The following is a 25930-nucleotide window of genomic DNA, read 5'->3' on the forward strand; positions in this document are numbered from 1 at the left end:
GAACTGTATATATTGGTAGAGAGCTAAATATCAGACACAGGTGCTTAGCCAAATAGTATGTATATGTGTGCTGTTCATATGTACAGATAAGTTGTTCATATGTATAGTATTCTGCTCCTATGTACAGATATCCTGTCCAGATGTACATATATCCTGTCCGTATGTACAAATATGCTGTTCATATTTGCAGATATGTTGTTCATATGTGTGAATTGTCTTTTCATTGGTATGGATTTTGTTTTCCTATGTATAGATATGGACAGTAAGCTGTGGAAGATGAGATACAGAGGTGTTAGAAATGGCTGAGACAGCCAGTAAACGTAAGCATTGCAAAGACCAAGACTCAGCAGTTGCTATGGTGACTCTATAATACTGATCATGTTTGTTGATGACGTTGCATAGAGTTTGTATCATACACTTTTGTAAGCGGATGTCTATGCTTTTCATCGTCAACATACTCATCTGAACAGACGTGGTTCATGATATTTGTAGACAAGTCAAGCTGATAATCTGCCCCAAAGCGTTTCCCAAGCTATTCTTACTAGCCTTTTCTCCAACCATTACCTTAATGCCTAGTACAGTGTCTGCTCCAATCAGAAGTGACGTCTGTAGCTATTTATTCCTTGGATGTCTGATGGCTTACAGCTATCTCAAGAAGGTAAACATTGAAGACACATATTCTGCCTGGTCTCCGTGTTGGGGTAGAGTGGGTTGAGGTTTGCTGCATTGTTAGCTGCCTGAAGTTGAGGATACTGTTAGCTAGACAGATGCAGTGAAATCCTTAATACTGTCAAACATCTACATACAAATTTTTTGGCATACAGCAAAAGGATTTAAGCAAATATTTTCTCTTGACATACAAACTTACGAACTAGTTTAACATACGCTGCCGGATGTTTTTTTAACCATTACATCTTCGTCAAGTAAAAGTAAATGTAAAAGTATAAAATTCTAGATGATAGAATAACAAAAAGTAATTAAATTTAGGATTGTTGTAAGTTAGAATAAGTTATGCTGCATATTCTTACTACTGAGTCTGAGATGCATAGACTTCAGATACAAGTAGAGTTATAGAGTTATTTATTTCTTGACCATTTTTAAAAACTGCAAACATTTTAATAGTGTACCACCTTTGTCAACATCTTCACCGGAGTCGGTTACATTTCCATAATAGGCAGACTACATGTGAATGCAGAATCAGCAGATAACCTTGACCTTAATTAGCTAGTATATTACTCTCTGTTAGTTATAGGTTTAGCCTCTGATATTAATACGAGTACTGCTTATAGCTACTCCAACATACTATGCATCTACTTCTTGCCTGCCCATAAAACTATTCTTAAAAATTGTAAGTGGGTTCACACCAATTAGTTTTGCTCATGCAAAAACTCAAGGGTTGTCTTCACTTTAGCACACTCATCAAGGTTCTCATGACGTTCTGTACTGAGCCCTGCTCTTTACATCCAACAATGCTAAATGCTATTTTTAGGCTAGCTGCGACATTGATGTGTGTGAATCTATGAATTAATTGCCCTGCTTTGCCAACTACGATGTCTTCAATGATAGAATATGACAATTGGCATGATGCGTGTGAATTCTTTGAAACAGAATCTATAGAGGAAGAGGAAGATATGGTTGTTCTATACATTATGCCTAGTTACTTTTTCACTGGGTTTGTACAACTTATTGACATAGAACTGCAATGATAGTCAAAGGATATCATTGGACTGTTGTCTGTCTTGATAAGAATGTATGAACAACAGATGTAAAGGTACCTCCGGTATCACCTCGTGACAAAAAATGATCTGAAATGACACGTCTATGGGGTTTAAAAACAGCATTAATAAAAAGTTATCGACCATTGCTTAAAGTTTCAATGAAATAATGTATTATTTTGTGCAAAACAGAAGTATTAACAAGCATTTGTTTTTATTATATCATAGAAATTTCTAGTCAAGTACATTCTTATATCTTCAATGCTTTGTTTGTGTATTTAGCACAATGTGAAAAGGCAATAAGTCGCTAAGGTTGAATGTTGTTATAATTGGAGGTGTAGAACTGGGGTTTGATGCTCAAGATTCAGCAGAAGTCTGGTATGCTGCAAGAGGTTACATACAAGTTTAGTATGATGCTATGGTGACAGTGAACCTATCGTATGACATCTATCAGATATCCATCACTAGTTCTACTGTATATCTCTCACTAGTTCTACTGTATGTCTTTCACTAGTACTACTGTATATCTATCACTAGTTCTACTGTATATCTATCACGAGTTCTACTGCCTGTCTATCACCAGTTCTACTGTATATCTATCACTAGTTCTACTGTATATCTATCACTATTTTTACTGTATATCTATCATTTATCAATTTATCAATCATCTATCTATCATTAGCTCATTTGCGAGCAGTACTACTTGCGTCTCTAACTACAGGCTGCTGGGTTGATTAACTGGCACACATGTCAAAAGTGTAAAGCTTGATTACTGTTGATTCCTAGTTGCTCCTAATAGCACTGACTTTTCCTGGAAAGCGATTACTTCACTAAATGTGGAGCCAGACCAGCATCCAATAAGACATTTAGTATATTTAGACAAGCCATGGACTAGTGCATATCTACTAGCTGTTGCATGTCGTCTATCCAAATCAGTAGTTTGATTGTGTAGGAAAGTTGTAGGCTGCTAGCCAAGTCTAAAGGTGTTTCAGAGGGAACTATAGGCCTTAGCTTATCCTCCCATTTAGCCCACGACCAGATGTGTTCTGTTAAGTATGATAATGAGGGTTCATAGTTGACCCATAGTACCTAATGTAAGCTTGAGTACTTTGCAATGTCATCGTGACCACTAATGTAAGCAGTAGGCAAACAAGGGTGCCTCCTAAAACTACTCATAGATTCATTGACTTTCCAAGTAGCTAAAAAGTAGGTCACTTACCTGAGTGCATGTAAAAAGGATTGGTGATCAATTGAACTCGGTGAGGTCAGTTTAGCTGTCAAGCTCAAGTCATCAGTTGGCCAGTAGTTCTAGGTTTATGTTCATGGTGGGTAGTGGCATGCCAGCACCAAGTCTTTTTTGATTTTCTAAACTTTCAAATCATTTGTGGCAGGTGTCTCATGATCATGTTAGGTTTTACCTCAACCTTCAGACGGAGGAGGGAGATGGCGCGAGCACAATTGCTTTCCACTACAATCCTCGCCAGTGTCAGGATGAGGTGGTAAGGAACTCCTTGGTTGATGGTGAATGGGGAGAAGAAGAGAAAGACGGGCCCGACTTCCCATTTCCGTCTAAGGCTAGCTTTGAGATTCGAATAATCTGTACAGCGTGGAACTATGTGGTGAGCAAGCACAAGCTACCGCATGCTTTAGTTAGGTTTGCATAGCTTTAGACCTCATCCCAAGACTTCCTGCTCTTGTAGATAAAGCATGATGCATTGAAGGCCTATTAATCCTTTCCACCATACTATTGCTTGTTGTCATTTAGTAGCCAGTGAATCACTGTCTCTATGGTGTTGATTTGGAGTTGTGCGCTCATTGAGTTGCCATGCAATAAGTGATTCAATGGATATTGAGTTTGCATATTGGGTTTGCATAGCTTTAACCTTTTCGCAGGCAAGTTCTTTTGGCCAATTTGAGACCCCCTGGGCAGATTAATTTTTCACAAATTGATTTTAAAACAAATCATTGATACACTTTTATTTATGATATTGTATATGCGACATATTATGCGTATTGTGTTTTTATTATACAGGTAAACACAACTCTACTATATAAACGGCAATCGTTGTCTGTCTGTGTATGTGTCCGCCTTATAGAGTACCGTACTTTTTGGACTCTTAGCCGCTACTAGGTATCTAGGGCGCATTAACGAGAATATCCAGTTAGTACACGCCTCTATTATACATAACCTATTCATCGTTTGCCGTTTTCACACAAAAGTGACGTAATAATTACAACTTTATGGCTTTCTTTTAGCTTCATGACACGCGATGCTTTTTTTTCCTCGACGTATTAGGGCTAATTTGTTTTCGGCAAAACGATATCGACAATAGACCCTCTCGATATTAGAACTTGGCGATTAAATTTTATTAACTCTAGAAACACGATGCCGTTTTTGTGAAGCTCTATTTCTGGCTTTTATCAAGGTTCAATTGCTAAATCGCTGTTAAGGTCACTACCTTTCACGCGGACAATCGTATCATCTCGAGTAGGAATAGCATCTAGATTCTCTCACCTTCGATCAGACAAAGACACTACAATATTTCATTTTTACATAACATATCATCGTACCAGTATCGTCATATTCAGAGTTTTGATGGATAGCTGTTGCTGGAACTGTAACTTTTTTATACACACACTTCTATGCAGGAATTATTAGTATTAATTCAACATATTCACGAATTTTATTTTGTTTTCTCAGTTCGTATTAATTGTATCATTACCAAATCATTTCATATTGTAGTCGTAGCAAAACAGACTCAATTTAGCTATTACTTGCTAATTATTTCACTGTTACATCTAAACCTTTTTAGTCGTTTTATCTTTAAAATTTATTGGACCTGCACGAAACATTTTTCTCATGATATGAAGTTTAAAATTTGTTTGACAAAGTAAGTTTGAAAACCTTTACAGTTGTTTTAGGTAGAATGGCAAATGTTGTTATATGTTAAATACAAATCAATTTTCTGTTCAGTTTTTTTATTACCCGGGCAACGCTGGGTTGTACAGCTAGATGTATTAGCTTACACATATTTCCTTTTAAACCTAACCAATTAGTTTTTCATAATTAATTTCACATTTTACAACAAACATTTGTAAGAGAACTGTAAGATTTATCGTGTAAGATTGCAAGTATCAGTTATTCTCCACTCTCTTATATTTACATAAATTTACATACTTTGAGAAATATATATATATATATAGAAGATATATAAATTTAAATTCTCTTATTAAATTTATAAACCTCTTATAACTTTTGAATTTATAATATAAGTTTTTAAAGTTTGTTTCATTGTTGTTATCATTTCAGCTTGAATTCTTTTAAACATAAATTGAGTATCGTGTTTGAAGTTAAAACATTATTCATTTTCCTATTACTGTTATTATTACTTGATTAGTTTCCAATCTTTATTATCCCACGACCAAACAGAGCGAAGCGATTGGTTGGGAGATTTATGATAAATGCACATGTGCACACAACTCCCGAAAATTATTCATCAACAATGAGACGATACCCTTCCATCAAAATTTCATCAACAAATTTAACCATCGTTTTGTAGAGTCATTAAAGCATAATAACGATACAAAACACATACAAACCTATTTAAATATGTTACCAAGTCTTTGTAAAGCGTCGTTATTATCTTAAAACTTACCCATCTGATCGGATTATACACAAATAGACAGATTTATTTGGACGAAAATCGTTATTAAAACTTGTTAAGCCTCACTTTTATAAAAGTTAAGACCGGAAATTGAAACGCCGAGCGACAAAGAATAGAACGATTAAGTTGTGCGCATTTCATGACTATATAACAGGCACTTTTCACCAGTCTAGAGCATTGTCGAAGGTTTCGGTGATTAACATAGGAGTACTGAAATCGTTTCATTTTTGCCGATTTCAAATTAACTGACATTTCAGACACATTTGAGTACTTTGGTATTCTAACTGATGTCCATCGCAGTGTAAGTAAAGGATATGACGATGATATTTTTTTCTAACAATTTTTATGAGATTACGGTATTTAATTATAAGTTTGGATATTCTTCTTAATACTTCTTGATATTGTTAGCTATGACGTTTTGAAATGTAAACAAAATTGCGCATTGTTTTTTTATTATTACTGTATTACTAAGTTTGGATATTCTTTTTGATACTTCTTGATATTGTTAGCTATGACGTTTTAAATGTAAACAAAATTGTTCATTGGTTTTCTACTATTACTGTATTACTATATTAATAATATTGGTTATTCTAATAATATCAGTGCATTTTACTTCTAATATTGCATTTCTCCTATTGCAAGGGGAGAGATATAAACATATAATCTTTTCTTTCATTATTGCTGTTTGTTGTATATAATAACACCCACACCCAGTACATTACAGCTACCAGCAGTTATCCTATTGCACTGCAGTGCCATTTGACTGCTAATATTGCGGTTCTCAACCATCAGTACCCTTTCTTTTTCCAATATCACTTTGGTCGTGGGCTGTATGACAGTGGAATTTCTAGTTAATATTATTCTTTTATTCAACCATTTTTGGCAAACATTGTTCTAATAAAATTTCAACTGCAAAATACTATAATATTCTGTCATTTTTAGTATCGTCGTATTCAAAGAATTGATGGATAGTTTCTGGTGGGACAGTAACCTTTTTATACCCACACACTTCTATGCTAGAATTGTTATTATTAATTCAACATATTCACAAATTTTATTTTGTCTTCACAGTTTGTATTAATTGTATCATTACCGTATCATCTTTTATTGTAATTGTTTCAAAACCGACTTAATTTAGCTATTACTTGCTAATTATTTGAAATTTACATCTAATTCCTTTTACAATTGTTTATTTTTCTTATTTATTAGACTGGCAGAAAACCTTTTCTCATGATATGAAGTTTGAAAGTTACAGTTGTTTGACCAAGTTTGATAAACTTTACAGTGGTTTTATTTTCTCTTAAATTATTTCAACTACACAAAACACTTTTCTCATGATAGGTTACCTATCATGTTTTCTTATGTTACTTATGTAGTTTCAATGTTAGAATGGCAAATGTTGTTATATATGTTAAATACAAATATATTTTCTGTGCAAAGACTTTTTTATTACCCGGGTACAAGTACAGCTTATCGTGTAAAATGTTGAAAAAATACTTTACCGAAGTTGTTTTTTCGCCTTGAAGCGAATTAAAATTTACATTATTTTATTTTGATGGGAAAAATTGTTTCGGATCTCGAACTTCTGGAACTGATTATGTTCGAGAACTGAGGTTCCACTATACGTTATCAAAAGATATAGGTCGCTGAAAGTTATGAAATTTTAAATTTACATTGGTCTGAAAACCTTTACAGTTGTTTTATTTATTTTTAAATCAGTTGTCCCGCACAAAACCTTTTCCTCATGATATGAAGTTTGAAAGTTGTAGTTGGTTGAAAAAGTTTGAAAACCTTTACAGTTGTTTTATTTTCTCTCTTAATTTATTTCAACTACACAAAACACTTCCTTCATGATATGTAGTTTGTAAGTTAGTATGACAAATGTTGTTATATGTTAAAATACAAATCAATTTTGTGTGCAAAGACTTTTTTACTACCCGGGCACCGCCGGGTAGCACAGCTAGGCTTGGGGCCATGGCGTCACTCGAGGATGCGCGGGAGACCCTTTTCGCCTCGAGTACAGCGAGAGTCTCCAGGCACGGCTTTCTGGATGAATGAGTTGGCGAGTGCGAGGCGATTGATTGCAAAGCGATTGATTGCGAAGCGATTGATTGCGAAGCGATTGGTTGCGAGGCGATTGGTTGCGAGGCGATTGGTTGCGAGGCGATTGGTTGCGAGGCGATTGGTTGCGAGGCGATTGGTTGCAAGTGCAATGCGATTGATTGCAAGTGCAAGGTGATTGATTGCAAGGCGAGTGAGAGGGTATTGCAAGGCGAGTGCGAGACGATTGATTGCTACGAGAGTGCAAGGCGATTGATTGCGAGACGAGTGCGGGCCGATTGATTGCAGGGCGATTGATTGCGAGTGCGAACCGATTGATTGCCAGGCAAGTGCAAGAGCGCGATTGTCAACTGCTCAGCGGGTAAATATTGGTCAGCCGAGGCTGGGGTTCAGCGGCAGAAGTGCGCGATCGTCAACTGCAAATATAGACTGGTATGAACGGAAGCATGAATCTAGACACATGAATCTAGAATATTTACTAGATTTTACACGCATCTAGTTGTAAGACACATTGCAGATTTCCATTGTTCTCCCCAACATTGACATGTATATGTGCATACATACTCTGATCAGGATAACAATTTCAGTAGACTGCATATTAGGAGTTGTTTTGCAGTATGAAAGACAACTCTCAATAAACTTTATGTTGCTTGTGAATCTGCTCCTGTAGGCGGGTAATGCAGCTAGTAAACATTTATAAATCAAATTCTTATATAAGTGTTTCTCTAGCTATAGTTATTTTAGAAGCATTTGCCCTTGCAGAGGACTACACCACAGTCTTGACATCATGTGCTTATTTATTATTGTTCCTCTATAGCCTTGCCTTTGCCTATAGCCTTTGGAAGACGCCATGACAGTAAAAGAAAGTTGTTGCACTCTGGTAAAATATTCAGAAAGCAGTAACAGAAGCATAAACAAGCTACAAACAAAAATCTTTATTTTATTCAAATACGTTTTTATTTCAGATTTTTCATTCATTTAGTATTGCGAAAAACGATCGATTTTATCAAAATGGCTAATTTTTTGATTGTTAACATAGACCAATATATTTTAGTTTACTATTGGTAAAAAACTTAAATAAAAAAATGCAATAAGGTAACCAGAAATCAATTTATAAAAAACGTTCGTGTGGTGACATAATAGTCGCTCTGTCCATTGGCGTCAGTATCGGGAAACGACCATGTCGCTATGCCTGCAAAAGCGTTAAACCTCATCCCCAGACTTCCTGCTCTTGTAGATACGTCGATAAAGCATGATGCATTGAAGGCTTATTAATCCTTCCCATCATACTATTGCATGTTGTCATTTAGTAGCCAGTGAATCAATGGTGTTGCTTTGGAGTTGTGCGCACGTTGAGTTGCCATGCAATAAGTGATGCAATGGAGATTAGGGATGTGGATGATTTGCCAAAAATATAAGGATTTCTACGCTATAGCGGTGCATTCGGAACTGCTCAAATCAAAAGAATGACTGAAATTTGGAAAACAATTAAAATAGAATAGCTGGCACAGCATTTTTTGACGCATCCGCAAATTCTGTTTTCATCTTTTTGAAGCATGATGGATTCGATCCAAATTTCTGTGTAATAAAACTCTCTTGACTTGCGGATTTTTACTGTTGTTATCTTGTGAATGACTCAAAATTGTTGATTAATTGCGTCGTTGAATCAGTGATGATCGGATCATAGGGACATTGTGCGTAAACTTCCATCTACTGTCCCATTTAGGTCTATGTTAATGGAGCCCACTTCTGCAATTACGACCATAGAGTGGACATCCGTTCCGTCTCTCACATCTACATAGATGGTGATGCTAAATTTACCGATGTCGAATTCACAGCATACTTTGTAAGTATCTATTAGTATTGACAGTCTGTTAGCATTGAAGGAACTAAGGCTACAATTTCCCTCAAGCTTAAGCTACTGATGTAAACAGTTACTTGCACTATCATACTCATTCAGTACTGTGTGACTGACTTGATGAGAATAGAATGTCTGAACTACAGGGAGTTTTCTGTTCGCTTTCTAGGGAGCTCGTTACAACAGCATCATCCCACAGGAGCTGATTCCTGGCAGCTGGGTTAATGTGACTGTCGCTGTTCATGACAACCCTCACAGGTGAGCTGCAGCAGTTTCAACATGACTGTAAAATCATGACACCCTATGCGGGTGTAGTTTTTTTGCTTTTTGACACTAATAGTTTATGACAATTCTTGCGTGTCGGTGTAATTGGATAAATACGACTGACAGTTGTGACAACCTTCACAGGTGAGCCGTAGTTGGAATAATGCAAACAAAGAAAATCTCTATGGAATGCGCCACTCACGACTTGTCATGTATTTCAGTTAACAGAGTAACTTTTAAAGCATAAAAAGTGTATTAAAAGTATGGTGCCATTTTATAGGCAAGATATGAAAATCATTTCTTTTAAGGCCTACTCGAAATACTACAGAAACCTACTAAGTATTTCCAAGTAGTTAAACTAATATCTAGTATTTTTGCTTTTAAATATAAATAAGTATAATTGTTCATATTTTCACAGTGACGGCAGAAATGAGATTATTTTTATTGTAAACATGGTTTTAACATCTCAAAAAATACGGAGATGAATAAAACCAAAGGAGAATGAAACCAACGAATTCTGAGAGAAAGTTGGTGCAGTTTTATTCCCATAATAGTCTGCAGTCCACATAATCACTGTGCTTCCTTGCTCCAAATAAGTTTGGAGTTGCCCACTGCCGGCGAACTTGCACCCGACTGTTTCAATGATTCGGAGTTGCACTATGGATCATTCCAAGATCTGTGATGTATACCTCAAAGTGAAACTTATTAAAGTAGACTCACTTTCAGGTCTTCATGTTACTTTCCAATTCTTGCGTAATTAACTAGTTGTGCTAGAAAATATAATTATTTCATCATCCTCGTACGAACAACCCATCCTTGACATGTAAATGTTATGTAAAGGTAAAAACTCAAGCAAAAACAGTAGTGAGAAGAGAAGCAGTAGAATGTTTTCATAACAGTGATCCATATGCTTGATCTAAAAAAATTTCGCTTATAATAAGGAGAGCTTAGCCAAGTGTTATCCATTTGGATTCATCAGCAGTGAACGTTTTTATGAGCAAGAAACGAAATTAAATGCATTTGGATTTTACCGCTTCAATGAATCAGAGTGAAAGCAGCTCCAAACAAATTCGAAGCACGGAAACAGTATATGTGAGACTAACCAATTACTTACCACACTTCTTAACCGTTGCCACTGGGTGATTTCAATATCCAATGCAGAGTAGCCTAGGTGGGTCATATCCCTCTTGCATCTAGTAGCCAGTTGTACCTCCTCTATAAACATGTCTCTGTCTTCTATTGACCTATTTCACATATCCGACTTGGGACATGAGCCCAGCTCACAGACCGACACATCCTATCAATGATTGGACCATAAGAAGCAAGTGTTTGGTCTTCCGGTCTGAGTGTTTGTTTAGATTGTTTGTTAATATTTAAGGTTTGATATCAACTTGGCGTGTGACACTTCTGATGAGGAAAGACAACTCCATTTCAACCCACGTTTCTATGAAGGAGAAACGGTTAGGAATTCAAGACTAGGTGGTGAGTACGGAGATGAGGAAAGAGAAGGTGGCTTCCCATTTGAGGCTGGAAAAGTCTACAAGATCGGCATTCAGGTGCAAGATGACTATTACTCGGTAAGCTGGGCTTTATTGACATTTGTAGCGGCTACTGTGTTGCAGCAGATGGGGATATGCTTGTCATGCATAACATTTGTAGTTAATCTAGAATTGTGTAAACATATGTAAAGCTACATAAGCCTGCATCTAGCCATGACAGAATACATGTACAAGATATTAGTCATGCGTTTAAAATTCTCACATTTTCTCTGTTTTGAGCTTTCCATCTGGTAGCATCCAGTGATGTCTGTCATGCATGTTGATGACAATTTTTGTAGAGATTTAGCTTCTTGACAGCCGTCGCTGGTGTTTGCTAATGATGACTCAAATGTCAGTCTATTGACAGTTATTGCCGGTATACATGACTAGCTAGTCCTGTGCTTGATATATTGACAACTGTTGCAGGTGTACGTGAATGGTGAGCCATATGTGACATACAATCATCGATGTGATGCTCAGGATGCTCATCATCTAACAGTTAATGGAGATGTGTCTGTACTGGAGGTTAGATTCCTTGGCTCTTTGGTAAGTGCTGATCATATCGTTTCTATCCGTAAACCATCAGTAGACTTTTCTCTCTTTGTTTGGATCTGGAAATTTGACTCATATTCACTGAAGTAGTGATGCAGTGTGATAACCTGCTGTAGGAAGACAACTCCTATCGCAAAGTGCCAGGTCTGAAGTCGGGAGACATTGTTACAGTCATAGGGTCCGTCAAGGATGATCCAGAAAGGTAAACATAAAGGTTAAACAGCGGTTAACAGGTTAACAGGTTAACAGTTTATGAGACGATAACTCTAAATGAATCAAATTGGAGAACTGTTTTAGTGTATGTATGTGATATTCAATAGTAATTGTAATAATCCGAAGTGAACCAGTAGAAGGTGTTATGGTGTGGCTGTTCATGTTTTGAAGACTAAAAGTACATTTGTTTAAGATGCTATTAGATACTTGCCTATGTCACAATTCTGTCATTGACATGAATCTGCCAAGACTTTGCCTGAAGGATCTTCTTGGCCCAAAATGCCAAAACTTTTTCAAAGAAATTTAAGACATTTTGTGTAAATATTCAAATTTCACCTTAACACATTTTGGACCGCCTATAAGCGCCAAAAAGAGTCTAGCCATATGGACATCTAGCATTAGCCAGGACTGTACATGTGCTCACAGGTGCCTACAAGCATCTACACCTTGTATGAGGTAACATATGACTAAACAGGTGTTTTGAGACTAGATATTTGGTTAAAGCTCTGTTTGTCCTTTTTCAGAATTTGCATCAACCTTCAAGGTAAGACTCCGGACGAGTCGTCATCAAGTTCTGATGAGGAAGAGAAACACACAGACATTCCTCTGCACTTTAATCCAAGATGGGACCAAGGTAAAAGTGTCGTCTTGCATACTTGTAGATGGTCCTATCACCTTCAGGAGGTGTGGCCTGATATACAGGGTTCAATCGCTATTAGGAGGTGTTGCCTGATATGCCTGATTCTATCACCATTAAAAGTTGTGACCTGATATACAGGGTTCTTATCACCATTAGGAGGTGCGGCCTGATATACAAGGTGCAATCGCCATTAGAAGGTGTGACTTAAAGATGTGGTTGCGTCAAATTTAAGTTGACATTTAAAGGAAAGCATTTTTTTGTCTATCAGTTGATATGTTGTTTGTTGTGTTAGGCAATGTCATTGTCAAGATATTTGAAGATTAAAATCGAAAAAGGTTGATCACACTAAGAACGCTCAGGCCAAAAAACATGCCCGGACTTGCCCAAAATGATGTAACCAGTGATACAACCTGTCTCTATCTCTCATATTCACATTGGCTATTGCGATAAAAGTCTAGTCCTACTATTGGCTCTATTGTCTTAAATTTTATTTTGCATTTGCTCATGTTGGCTAGAATAAAATTTTAAATTTAGCTACAGATACATTATTATGAATGTCTCAAACGCCTCAAATAAGGGAAATTAGAAACTTGTCATATTAGCGTTCTCTAAATGCTGTGTAAACATCTGAGTACCGACTTCGATTCTGCCGATCTACGGTAATTAGGTCGTTGAGTTAACTTATTTCATCATGGCCTTTGTATCAGCTAAGTTCTCAGTTACTACTCACACTGGAGACTAGCTACTAAACAAAATAAGCATGCCGCCATCTTTAAAAAAATTACGTTTGAATATATGGCGAAACCAACTGCAATTTTTGCTGCAGCATATAGTTTTTATTAAACCATCCATCCAAGTTGTGGCCATTCACCTAGTTTCATCTCATATAATAGGACAAATTAATCTACTGCTGCAAACTCAAACAAAACATATTATGTTTCGTGCAGCACACATTCGTGTCTCTCTTTCCCATGTATGGCAGTTTCCAGACCGACACAACTGCTCCCCTAATGAACCACATGAACATCCTGTAACAATAAAACAAATGTCATTTATATCTACGTCGTTCTATTGCATATCTACTGAAAGCTTTCAATTTGAGAGTTAGATAAATTGCGAGTGTAATTTACAAAATGAATAAATGTTTAACAAAAAAATAAAGACGCAAAGCCAACAATTTGAAGCTTTGTTTCTGAGAGTTGAAAATGAGCATTGATCAATCGATGTTCAACCCTTTCTACAAGTGAGAAACGAACATAAATTCTAATCATAAATCTAATTTACTAGCTAAAAATACCAAAGAAGATTTTAAGCAAATTTTATAGCTAGATAAAACGATAAAAATGTGTAAAACAATGATTCGTGATAGCAAAAAGTAATAGCCTGATATACAGGGTTCAATCGCTATTTGGAGGTGTGGCCCTGATATATCCTCTGCACTTTAATCCAAGATGGGACCAAGGTAAAAGTGTCGTCTTGCATACATTTAGATGGTCCTATCACCTTCAGGAGGTGTGGCCTGATATACAGGGTTCTATCACCATCAGGAGGTGTGGCCTGATATACAGGGTCCAATTACCATTAGGTGTGGCCTGACATACAGGGTTCTATCACCTTCTTTAGGAGGCGCAGCTTGCTGCATGTTCGTGTCCTAATAATGCAAAGCTCTCTGCAGGTGAAATTGTACTCAACACTCTGAAGAATGGAGATTGGGGAGATGAGGAGATTTATCCTCTCCCAGAGGCCTTTTACCCTGGCAGACAGTTCTATGTTCAGTTCAATGTGGGGGATGATGGTTATGAGGTGAGAGTAGAATCAAGTTTTAATTTGTGAATTGGTGGGTTGATAGTGTCTTAAATGTATGTAAAAAGGCATAATTGGTTATATCCGCTGTTATAGCCTTGGAAACACAAATTTCTACGTTAAATCATGTTACAGATATACGTCAACGGGGAGTACCTGGCCAACTATGAACACAGAATAAAATCTAAGAAAGTTCGATTCATCAACCTAGCAGGCACAGCATTCTTCAGCTCAGTCAAACATGTTCAAGGGGCCTACTATGTCAGCGATAACAGCTTCCTCTTTAGATAACTTATGGATTTGTCTGCTCTTGTAACAGACCTTTCGCTTTCCATTTTACCTGCTGTGTAACAATTATGTAGAATGAATATTGATAATACAGCTTGACTAGTTCTATTTTAAGGTATATGTATGGCTGTAATGTAATCGTTTTTAATGTAAGATAATGAAATACCACTCAGAGGTTTACTTGCAACAAAATTCACATTACAGTTATTTGGTATCAAAAGGTTCACAATGTCTTACTCCGCTGTGTTGTAGATGCAAAATGTGTCGAAATGCGATCACAAACTCTTAAAAGCTTGAAAACGAACAGTTAATTGCAGCCATTACGAAAACGCCGTAGTTTGAAATCTCTTTATTTGTCTGTCGTACTGCTACATTTTGGTTATTGTTTTGACATGTGATGTTATCACGTGAAATTAAAGGCCAATAAAAGGCTCAATATAAAACTCTCGTAGCACTCGTTTATGACAAGTACTTGAGGTTCTAACTAAAAGCCCGTATCAAATATAAATGCTCACTACTTTACAGTATTTTTTCAGTCTGGTCTAATCATCTAGTCGTAATCTGATCATGTGACCTATACTTTCTGTCAAATAGCGCGCGAACAGTTTCTGTAGCAATTTTTAGTATCGCAGGGGACCAACAGGCCTCTCATGTTCATCAGAGAATGATATGCACTCCTTCGAGTTAAGGTAGAAAAATTAGATTTTTTACGGTAGGTGTTAAGATTTTTTCGATTATGATGATGTCGAAAAAGACGGGTAAGGACAACAAACATGGTTTTATTAAATGCGTGAAGTATATTTGTGAAAATATTTCAACGAACGAGTTTGCATGAAAGTGTAAACAGAAGCCATCATGTTCAGTTACGCCCCATTTGAAATGGATTCCAACCTACAGCGTTTTTGTGATGGCTGTGATAACTGTTCATTTTGTAGCTTTCAAGAGCTTGTAATCACATTTCAGCATATTTGCCACTTTCAACGCAGCAGAGTAAGACATGGTCAATCTTTTGATACTAAATCACTGTAATGTGAATTTTTTTGCAAGTCAACCTTTAAAAGTTAGTTCCTGATTGCTAAAAATCCTTCAGGTAGTTTTTACACGATCCATTAAGCTGACTGAAGGTAATAGCTTGAGGCTTGTTTAGTATACAGTGAAAGGAATTCCTGTACTTGTGACCTTACTCTAATTTATTAACGCTGCCTTTTCTCTGATATAGAGAGAGAGCTAGGTCAATGTAAAGACCACCCAAGCATATTCTCTTGTCTCTGGCAGAGCTCAAATTTCACCTCTGTAGGATTGTTAGCAATTGAAAGTCTCTTGCTGAAACTAAGGCAGCAATAGAGTACCTGCCACCATTGTCAGTCTGAATATAGCATGTTTCGCTCATTTAACAGGTAATGTGGACTACCATAACAATAAGGAATTGACAGAATATAGTACATAGATGTTGCTGCAACAGTAACATACATTTTAGTAACGCCGAAACAGCTAGAAACATAGCTACCTTGTGGACGCCAAAATATCAACACAGGCTCACCACGTAACTAGAAATTCACCAGTATGAGAGATCAGGATGCTTTTGGAGTTATCCCACTTTCTTTCCATCATCCTAAATAACCATAAAAGGCCATCAAAATATTAATTGAATAAAACACCTCGTCGTTTTTTACATCGTAATTTCAGTTTATCTTGTTAGTTTCATTTTGTCTCCCCAGTTTTAATTTGCTGTTTCAGTGTGCTATTTCAGTGCACTGTCCATGTTTCAGTTGTTTTGCCAGTTTCGATGTGTTGTTCTATGCGCTGGATCCGCTACAGTTTGCTGTGCCAGTTCTTACCAAGTGAAAAGAAACATGAATAACAAGAAAATAGGCTTGCAATTTGTGGCCTCATTTTCTACCAAAATAATGATAATTCACAATGAGGTTATAGCTTCTGTGAGTAAATGATTACAAAGGCAATTTACAAAATTTTATGCTGAAGGAATAAAAAACTAGTACAAATATGGCAAAAAGTGTGTTGTCTTGTCTGGCAATTATGTTGATAAAAATTAGCTATCCAACTCGAGTACGTGTAATGATCTGGTGCAACTACCTTCAAAGTTGCTCCTGGTTCATTACCACCTGTTACTATTGATTCTGGTAAGTACCGCGTCAACTTGTGTCAAACTGGCAAAGACCTTGCTAAGCTGACATAAACTTTGTTTTCTTGGGACAGATAATGGCGTCTGCGAGACATTGGGCAATCTTGATAAAGAAACATGTCTAATAGTTATACAAGGCTACAAACACAACTGCCCATTATACAGCTTGTGCTGTTTATGTATGCATGAATTTATGGGTAAAACCCCAGTAAACTTTGCCTAAACGCTTATAACACTAATACGAGGCTGTGTTGACTATGGTCTTGCCAACATCTTTTTATCCTGTTGTAGTTTTAAATGAAAGCTCCCATTCCTTGACCTGTCTATGGGAAATTTTTTTCGTGAGATAGAATAGGGGCTATTACAACTTCTTGTCCGTAGCTGTTTCGGGACTCATGGTAGAGATTAATTTTCCCGGAGTGAATTCCTGCTTCGGCTCTGAAATGCGCCAGCTGTCCAAGTGAGTAAATATGCCGGGTAGTAACTGTTTCTTGTGCACCTTGTCCTCGGATTGTCCCTCTTGTTTTTGGGTGATAGGGTCGTTCGTAACCAACTGAGTTTTAGGAGCATCCTAGTCGAGCATCTTAGTTGTGCTGGCAAGCTCAACGTGTGATACCCTCCTCCTGGCCTCTATATTTTTAGTGTGTTTGGACGTAGCTATTTCAGCTAGCTCACTCTGCCCATGTCTGCTGTAGTTACTTGCTTTTAGGCACACATACCGCTTTAGTTCTGCTTTTTGTGCTAGGGCCCCTTTTTTGACCTGTTTTTGTGCTTCTGGCGTGTTCTCTTCTAGTAAAACAGTGTGATTATCTTAGTGTGACCAGTCAAGTTAGGACAGGCACTTTTCTGGTGACCTTTTCCTACAATAGTTTTTCTTTTGCTTTCAGAACAGGAAGTTTCTCTTTCACTTTTGAGAACCCATCGCTCAGGTCTTGCCCTAAATCGAACACAACTGGGTCCTCCCTAGTCTTTTTGTGTTATCCAGGTCCTGTTCTTTTTTAGGCACCCCTGTTGCTTTCAAAAGGGGTTCTCCAAGATGAGAGATCCTGGTAAAGCAATCTCAACATCTTAACCACATCTTCATGAGGGGTCTGGGTCTTTGGTGGTGGAGGATTGTACTGGATTAGAATTACTGTCTCAGACTAATAGTAGTTCCTTGTTTAACACTGTCATGATACTTCAAAGTACAATACGCTCTTCTACACAGAAAATAATCAGTAGGGATTTTATTTTGCGTGCAATTTGGGGTTGTCTCCTCTCCTTGTTTTATTTAGAAGTTAGACTCGGTCTCCCGGTGCATATAGGGGAAGGTTTCTTTTGGTCCTTTTGTCAGATGGCCTTCTGCTCCTCTTGTCGGGCCATGGGTGCTTCCTCCAGCCCTTTCAATAATAAAATATCAATTTTTTTTTCTCAAGTCAACTTTTGCTAGTGTGTAAGCATGTAAACCAATGTTAGACTACTACAGAGTCCATTGCGGTAGATGTGATGAATTTTTACTTATTATGTATATACATTCATTGTATTTCTCTTTTCATTTACCATTTGTATTTACCATAGGTCTTCTGTCAAAATGTTATCACTTCTCAATTTTTACAATATCAAACACGAGGTCGTAACTCCAAACCATTGTAAAACAAGCCTATAAAGGGAGGACAACTTGTATCTACTATGTAGATATGTCAATCATTTATGCTAACCTTTGTGATGTTTTATACATTGTTTGCAGTGCTTATTAACAGATAAATGACACAATTTTAGCAAATATCGTTCTATGACTGAAGGTAATTGAGTTTATTAAGGTGCATCATGCGTAAACATCGTGTTGAGCGAGTGCACTTTACTTGTTGCAGAATATGGTTTGGAATTATATTCATAACAAACCAATTCCAGTTGGGGAATTCATTCTTTTTGTAACAAACAGCTTGAAGCAAATGCTTCAAAATTACAAAGCCAAAATCGCAGATTGTTTTTTCTCCCTTCTATGACTGAAGGTAATATAATTTATGTTTTAATATCTTTGCTATAGGAATGTTTGTTCCTCATCTGGTATTATACAAAGTGACAATCATGACAGGTAGCTGAAGTGTGTGAACCAGGCAGGTGACTAGTTATGGCTGGCATCAAAGCTCTGATAAACTAGATCACATGCTAACTACAACGCCCCCTGATATCTTATCATTTAATAAACAAAACTCTCGACATTTAGACTCCTTATGTATACAATCCACGTCAATGACTATCTTATCAGAGCATTGCAACACCCATAATGCCGGCTGTTGCCAAGAGATCCTGAGAATAATATATTTTATCTCTACCATTTGCGTCAACAATTCTACTTTATCTTGGCAACAGGAAAGAGCAGCTGTTAACCCAAGTAATGGATAGCTGACAGCAGTCAGCTCTATGTATTTCACAAAAATGGTCAATTTTAATCTGAAGGAATTTCTCATGAGAAAACCATCAAGTTTTATTTAGATTGAAAAAGAACCAGACTCTATATAACTGGGTATGAGAATATCTTGTTACATTAAGTTACTGGGTATGAGACAACATCTTGGTAACTCATAACTAATGATGCACTCGTTGACATAGCCTCAATAGCCTCGGTTTTGTTTGACAAATTATTTTCAGAATGAAATGAGCCACCTTGAACGATGCTTCTTCTACCGAAGACATTTCCTCAAGAGAGACAGTCGAGTTACACTAAAATTCTCTTTCAAACATGTAAAATAAATGGGTCATTGCTGTTTATTTATGTTTTCTTTTTACGCAATTTTTGATGTAACTGATCGGTTTCATTTTTTGCCGTTTCCTTGTCAATTTCTGCAATGTTTGTTATTGTATCTTAACCTTTAAGGTTTTCAATGTTTTAAGAGCAAAACATACGTACTGTTGGCTTTTTGTTTTCTTTTTTCATCATGATAATAAATATTTTATTAAAATTAAACACGGTCTATATCTGCTGGTTGTTATCTATAGTATGCAGTGTACAGTCTATGGTGTAAAACGTTAAAAATACTTTACCGGAGTGGCTTTCTCGACTTGGAACGGATTAAAATTTACATGCATTTACTTTAAAGGGAAAAGTTGTTTCGGATCTCAAACAACTCAGTTTTTGAACAACCTTCTGAAACGGATTATGTTCAGAATCGAGGTTTCACTGTACCAGTAATCCTACCAAATGTAATCATGGCCAAAAGTATTAATACCCTCATCATTTTGTGGCATCAATTAGGTTTGTTGCTATTTTAGTGCCGCTGTGTGCTACCCAGACCAGACAAAATACAGTTTTTTATCTTTTAAAATCAAAAGGTGTTATGTCATCCGTGTCATCAGCCTTCCCCCTCACTTGGGCTCCGGCGGCGCTGTGCTTGTTGTGTTCTTCAATGGCTCTCACCATGGCTGACCTCTCCAACTTTCCTTAACATTCAGGTGGCCGAGCGTTTCTAGCTGGCCGGGGAGCAACTTTTTTTCTCAAACAGGTGTACCTATGGCAGTAAAATCTTGGCTCCTTAGTGGTTTACAGATACACGCATAATGAATATTCATGTTATGAGCTCTGAAGGTAATACTAATAGGTTAATAATACTAATACTTTACTTATAAATTTGTATGTGATGTAGCAGTGATCGTTAATCAGCATCATGTGTACCACGTCCACGCTCGAATGGTAATTCGACACTTTGTCTTTGATCGACGGCACAAAATAGACATTAATATATTATATACAAAGTGGTAATTCATGGTACCTGTAGTCATACATAACATATTTTATGTAACAATCTTCAAGAATTTACCGATGAACAAATCTTACAATGTCGAGACAAACTCAATGTATTCCTGTTTGTGAATATGCTTGCATATCTACATATTATCATGCCTACAATATCTTCAATGCATGAGCAGAGCGCAGTTCATGCCATTTGAACCAGATGGGAACCAATCAAAAACCAAGATTTTACTGTCATAGGTAAAACTGTTTGGGAAAAGAATTTCGCGGCCGGGAGTTGTACTTACTCACTCAAGGTGTTTTTTGCTAGCGACCAGGATGCTAGAATGGTGCCGGACTCACGGGCTCAGCTGGCTCTCCTCGAATTTTTTCTTGTTACAGTCATTTCTCCAGTTCCTGGCTCCTTCGGATCTCTTGCAGTTGGCCTTCCAGTTATTTACTGAATGAAAGGAAAGTGTAAGCCTTTGATCTTTGCTTTTCCATCTCAAGCTCTGCTTTTTCCTCCAGGCTCCGAGCCTGCATCCCTTGCATGTTGGGCATTTTCTTGGCTCTATGGTGGCTTGTGTCTGTCAAAGCTTCCCCGGACAAACATGGAATGGTTTTCGCCTGCTTCCATTCTGCACCAAGGACTGGCCTCGCCGTTATACTACGCAAGTATGATTTGACCAAATAATTTTTTACTGGGAAAGGCCCTACAAACTTTACTTTAAATTTGGGGTTTTCTCCTCATTTTTTTCTTTTATTCAGAAGCCAGATTCAGTCTTCCGGTGCAAATAGGGGAGGCTCTTTTTGGTGCCCTTGTCAGATGGCCATCTGCTCATTTCATTGAATTGTGTGTGCTTCCTTTGGCCTTCTCAACATCTTCACCACATCTTCATGAGAGGGCCGGGTCTCTGGTGATGGAGAATTGTAATGGATTGGATTAATCGCCTCAGGCTAATAATAGTTCTTTGTTTAACACAGTAGTAATACTTCAGAGTACAGTAAGCGCTTCTACGACTTAAATAATATGTTCCAGGAAAGTTTACAATGTGGGGATTTATAAGGATGTGAAATACAGGTAAATTGGCTAATCTACTCCGATAGCCTTTCAAACTAACCATTTGGGCCAAACAAAAAGAAAAAACTAGACTTAACTCTTCTAATTGGTAAGCTGCACCATAACTGCTCTATTATTAGTTTGCATAGACAACTTTTTTTTAACCGCTAAATCTTACTGGTTTTATGAATCAAGGCAGCCGTAATTTTATAAAAAGTTCATGGGAAATACACATCTTTGATATCCATTAACAATGATTTGCCTATTTTTTCTAAACAACAAAGTCTATTCTGCAAAGTAAAACTAATAACAAATATTTTATACGTGTCCAATAAACCGAAACAACAAAATATTTCTAATTTTATAAGAGGTACTGCCTGTTTGTTGTCTATCTGTATACAAGGGTCAAGGTTGGGATAACAGATAACTTTTGACGATACTCCAACTTGTGACATTCAGATTATTTGACCGACGCTGTAACGTCTGCACCATTCTATCGATATTCAGTATTTATATACAGGTTATATTATATGTTATATCATATATTATAGGTAATGTACACTGTGATGTACTTCTTTACCTGGTCTCTCTCTATTCTCTATTGGCTTTTAATAGGTTGTGTAAATTTTAACCAGTTCTTTGAATTTTAAATAGCATATCAATTTTTTTTTCTCAAGTCAACTTTTGCTAATGTGAAAGCATGTAAACAAATGTTAGACTACTGCAGAGTACATTTTGGTAGATGTGATGTATTTTTACTTATTCTTTGTGTACATTCATTGTATTTCTCTTGTCATTTAGCATTTGTATTTACCACAGGTCTTCTGTCACAATGTTACCACTTCACAATTTTCTATCTAAACACGAGGTCGTAACTCCAAACCAAAGTGGAACAAGTCTGTAACATGAAGACAACTTGTATGTACTTGCTAGATATCTCAATCATCTATGCTAACCTTTGATCTGTGTTATACATTGTTTAAAGACTTTTTATTGACAGAATATATGACACTGTGCTAGCAAATATCATTCTATTTATTACGGAAGGTAATTTAGTCTATTAAGGTGCATCAGGCGTAAAAATCCTGTTGAGCGAAGGCATTTTACCTGTTGCACAATATGGCTTAGACAATATTCATAACAAACCAATTTCAGTTGTGAATTCAATTTTTCTGTACCAATCAGCTTGAATTGCTTAGCTAAGAGCTCAAACGTCAGTTGGATTCGTTTCTCTTTTTATGAACTTTGTTATAGGAATGTTTATTCCTCATCTGGTGTTATACAAAGTGACAACCATAACAGGTAGCTGATGTATGTGAACCAGGCAGGTGACTAGTTATGGCTGGCATCAAAGCTCTGATAAACTAGATCACATGCTAATTACAACTACAACGCCCCCTGATATCTTATCACTTAATAAACAAAACTCTCGACATTTAGACTCCTTATGTATACAATCCACGTCAATGATTGTCTTATCCGAGCATTGCAACCTCCATAATGCCGGCTGTTGCCAAGAGATCCTGAGAATTATATATTTTATCTCTGCCATTTGTGTCAATAATTCCACCAGATCATGGCGACAGGAAGGAGCACCTTTCAACTCAATTAATGGAGGCGAGACAGCCGTCAGCTCTTTGTATATTATACAAACTGTAAATTTTAATCTGGTGGACTTTTTCATGAAATTACCCATAAGTTTTCATGTTCATCAAAGTGACTTTATTGCTGCTTCATATAGCAAAGTTATGAATTTTAAAAGAAGAGATTTAGTTATATATTGTGGTTGTTAAAGAAAGTCTAACTGTGCATTGCATATGGATCAAGAGACAAGGTTGAAAGAATAAGTATATTTAATCAAGAATAATAAAATACAAGCAGGATGTATTACAATGCAGAGAACAAGATCATGTGATCACTTTGACAATGCGGTGGGTCTAGTGGGGCTCGCGTGTCCTTATTTACTATAAGCCTTCCCTCTGGTTTGAGGGCAGGCTGGTCATTTCTCTTGTCATTGCTCATTGGCTGGTTGGGCTAAAACGTAGGTCACTCGGCATATTTAGTGTCTGTCTGGATAGATTGTCAGTCTCAGCTGCCACGCTTTTAACTATCCGGGTGGTGACATTGATTGCCTGACAAATGTGTATCACCTGGAGTCTGTAGGTACACAGCGAATCGTTCCAGCCTCTGCTGAGTAGCAGCCAAATCTGAATAAACGGATATTTCTCATTATAAGTAATATATAAACGAGGGTTACTTTTACTGAAGAGCCGGGAGATAACAATGACAAATCTCTATCAACATGCTAAAGGCAGTGTAAAAGTTAAACTGCCGCCATTTTGATTTAACACCATGAACTTACACAGTAAATTCTCACACCCTACGTAACTCAAGCAGCATAAACATATCTACATAAAGTTACCAGGAGTGAGCCATGATTGATCAACCACAGCCTTATAGAATCAAACCGTCAGAGCAATACCACAGCTAGTATAAAATATACTAGTAGGTATTTTATAGGTTACTAGCATTGGGTGATGCTAGATAGTCAAGATATGAGGTGGAGAATAGATAGTCTTATAGGGCTTATAAGAAATAAAAGTACCTGCTCTCCGTTGTCTAGCCTCTTCCCGTAATAATGACGACATCCTCTCGCTGTCCTCCCGCAGCGTTGTAACTTGCTGTCTAGCCTCAACCAATGCTATAAAAGTGAGCGGTGAAAAACCATTTGTTACATGTGCCACACTGTTACTGCTTATATTTGTGCTTGGATGTAAATAGATCTGCCAACGCTGACATGCATAGCCAATTACAAAAGAAACTGACTTCTCTTCCTCAGTAATGTACTAACATTAGACTAGTGAAATAATAACATAGAAAGTTACCTTCTGCCTGCTGCTGAGTTTGTCTCTGTAGAGCTGATACTTTCTGGTCACTTTCTATTTGCAGGGTTGTAATTCGTTGTCTAGCGTCATCCAGAGCTGCAACAGAGTGAAAAAAACTTGCTGATAGATATTCAAAACTTCCACTGCTCACATTTGACAATGACAGAAGATACTGATTACATTGCGGGGTAGATGTACATTAGCACATTTACATGCTAACAAGGCTTTCATATGCATTGTTAATTACAGAAGGAACTGAATGAATGGGCATGAAAGCAGGAATGTAAATGGTAGCGCAGAGACTGAGGTGTGTAGAATCAGGGACTATGTAGAAGCGCAGAGGCAGTGAGTGGATCACTTAGGCAAGTGCCTAGAGGCAAAGGCAAGTTCCCAGAGACAGAAACAAGCTAGTCTGGCAGATGTGGGTGGCCGAACTCAGTCTTGAGCAGTTCTATAAATATGTGACCTCTCGCGTGAAAATCGACCAAAAGTCGGCATTCACTATCGTTAGTAATGTGGCTTCGAAGTTTGAATTAGGTTTATTGGGAGCACATGGCTACTTTGTTTATTATTTTACTCTAGACCAATCAGAGTGTGAGGAATTCATTTCTGAAGTCAATAAGTGATTTCATTGGCTCCTTATGCCGAAATTTTGCGATTGAAGTCGTTGCTATGCAATCGTGACGTCATCAAAATGGCGACTCGTGAAGATTCTAAAACTTCGAATTTTTTTTTAATCTGATGAATCTGAAGAAATTAGCACATTGCTCGATGATATTGATGCTGAATATAGAGAAGCAATGTCTAGAGATACGGACTTTCATGTTACTGATGATCTGCAAGCTCGGATGCCCGAATTTATTAACGATGAAGAAGACGATGTTGAACCTACCGAAGGATTAACTGTTATTCACTCGTATAGTACTCCGGTTAATGACTCAGAATCACCTGCTGCCAGCTTACCAACTCATCCTATGGTGCCTGATGAACCTATTAGCTTCAGTTGCAAGTGTGACTGCATCAACAAATTTGATAGAACTCTGATTTTCAGTCAGCTGACTTACAATAAAGGAATTTCAAAGACAGAGTTAGATTTGATTATCATGGGCCGAATTTCTACTTGTGTGGATGATGGAAACACCACAAAACCTTTCCAGCATAAGGAGAAGATCAGAAAAAAGCCTAGATGCAACTTTAAATAATCATGGTGGGTCTTATTGAATTTTTTCTGATCAACCCTGTTCATTTTTGGTAGTAATAGTATAGGTGTAGTAGCCTACTAGTTGCTGGCCCAGTGTATGCCTCCCTGAGTCACATAAAATTACACCATACAATACATGACTCAGTGATCAGTCGTACTCACTGGCCTGAGTTAGGTGTGTTTTCACTCATAATTGATTGCCAGTTGCCACATGACTTTTTCATTGGGTCAATGCTTGTGTGTTTACTTTTTTGCCTGCTGACATTAATCCTATGGCATGAACAACCAATCCCTTCGTCACACGATCACTAGGCCACTAAGTCTATTACTCGTAG

The 25930-nt window shown here is 37.2% G+C and overlaps 1 protein-coding gene and 1 pseudogene across 1 annotated transcript in view; one reads left to right on the top strand and one right to left on the bottom strand.

The window, feature by feature from the left end:
* LOC137404148 (centrobin-like) overlaps positions 1 to 25930 on the bottom strand; it is a 577594-nt gene that overhangs the window by 430398 nt on the left and 121266 nt on the right. The gene's annotated exons all lie outside the window — the stretch shown is intronic.
* On the top strand, positions 1551 to 14600 carry LOC137404011 (32 kDa beta-galactoside-binding lectin-like; annotated as a pseudogene).

Source organism: Watersipora subatra, chromosome 9, assembly GCF_963576615.1.
Source record: "Watersipora subatra chromosome 9, tzWatSuba1.1, whole genome shotgun sequence".
NCBI classification, from domain to species: domain Eukaryota; kingdom Metazoa; phylum Bryozoa; class Gymnolaemata; order Cheilostomatida; family Watersiporidae; genus Watersipora; species Watersipora subatra.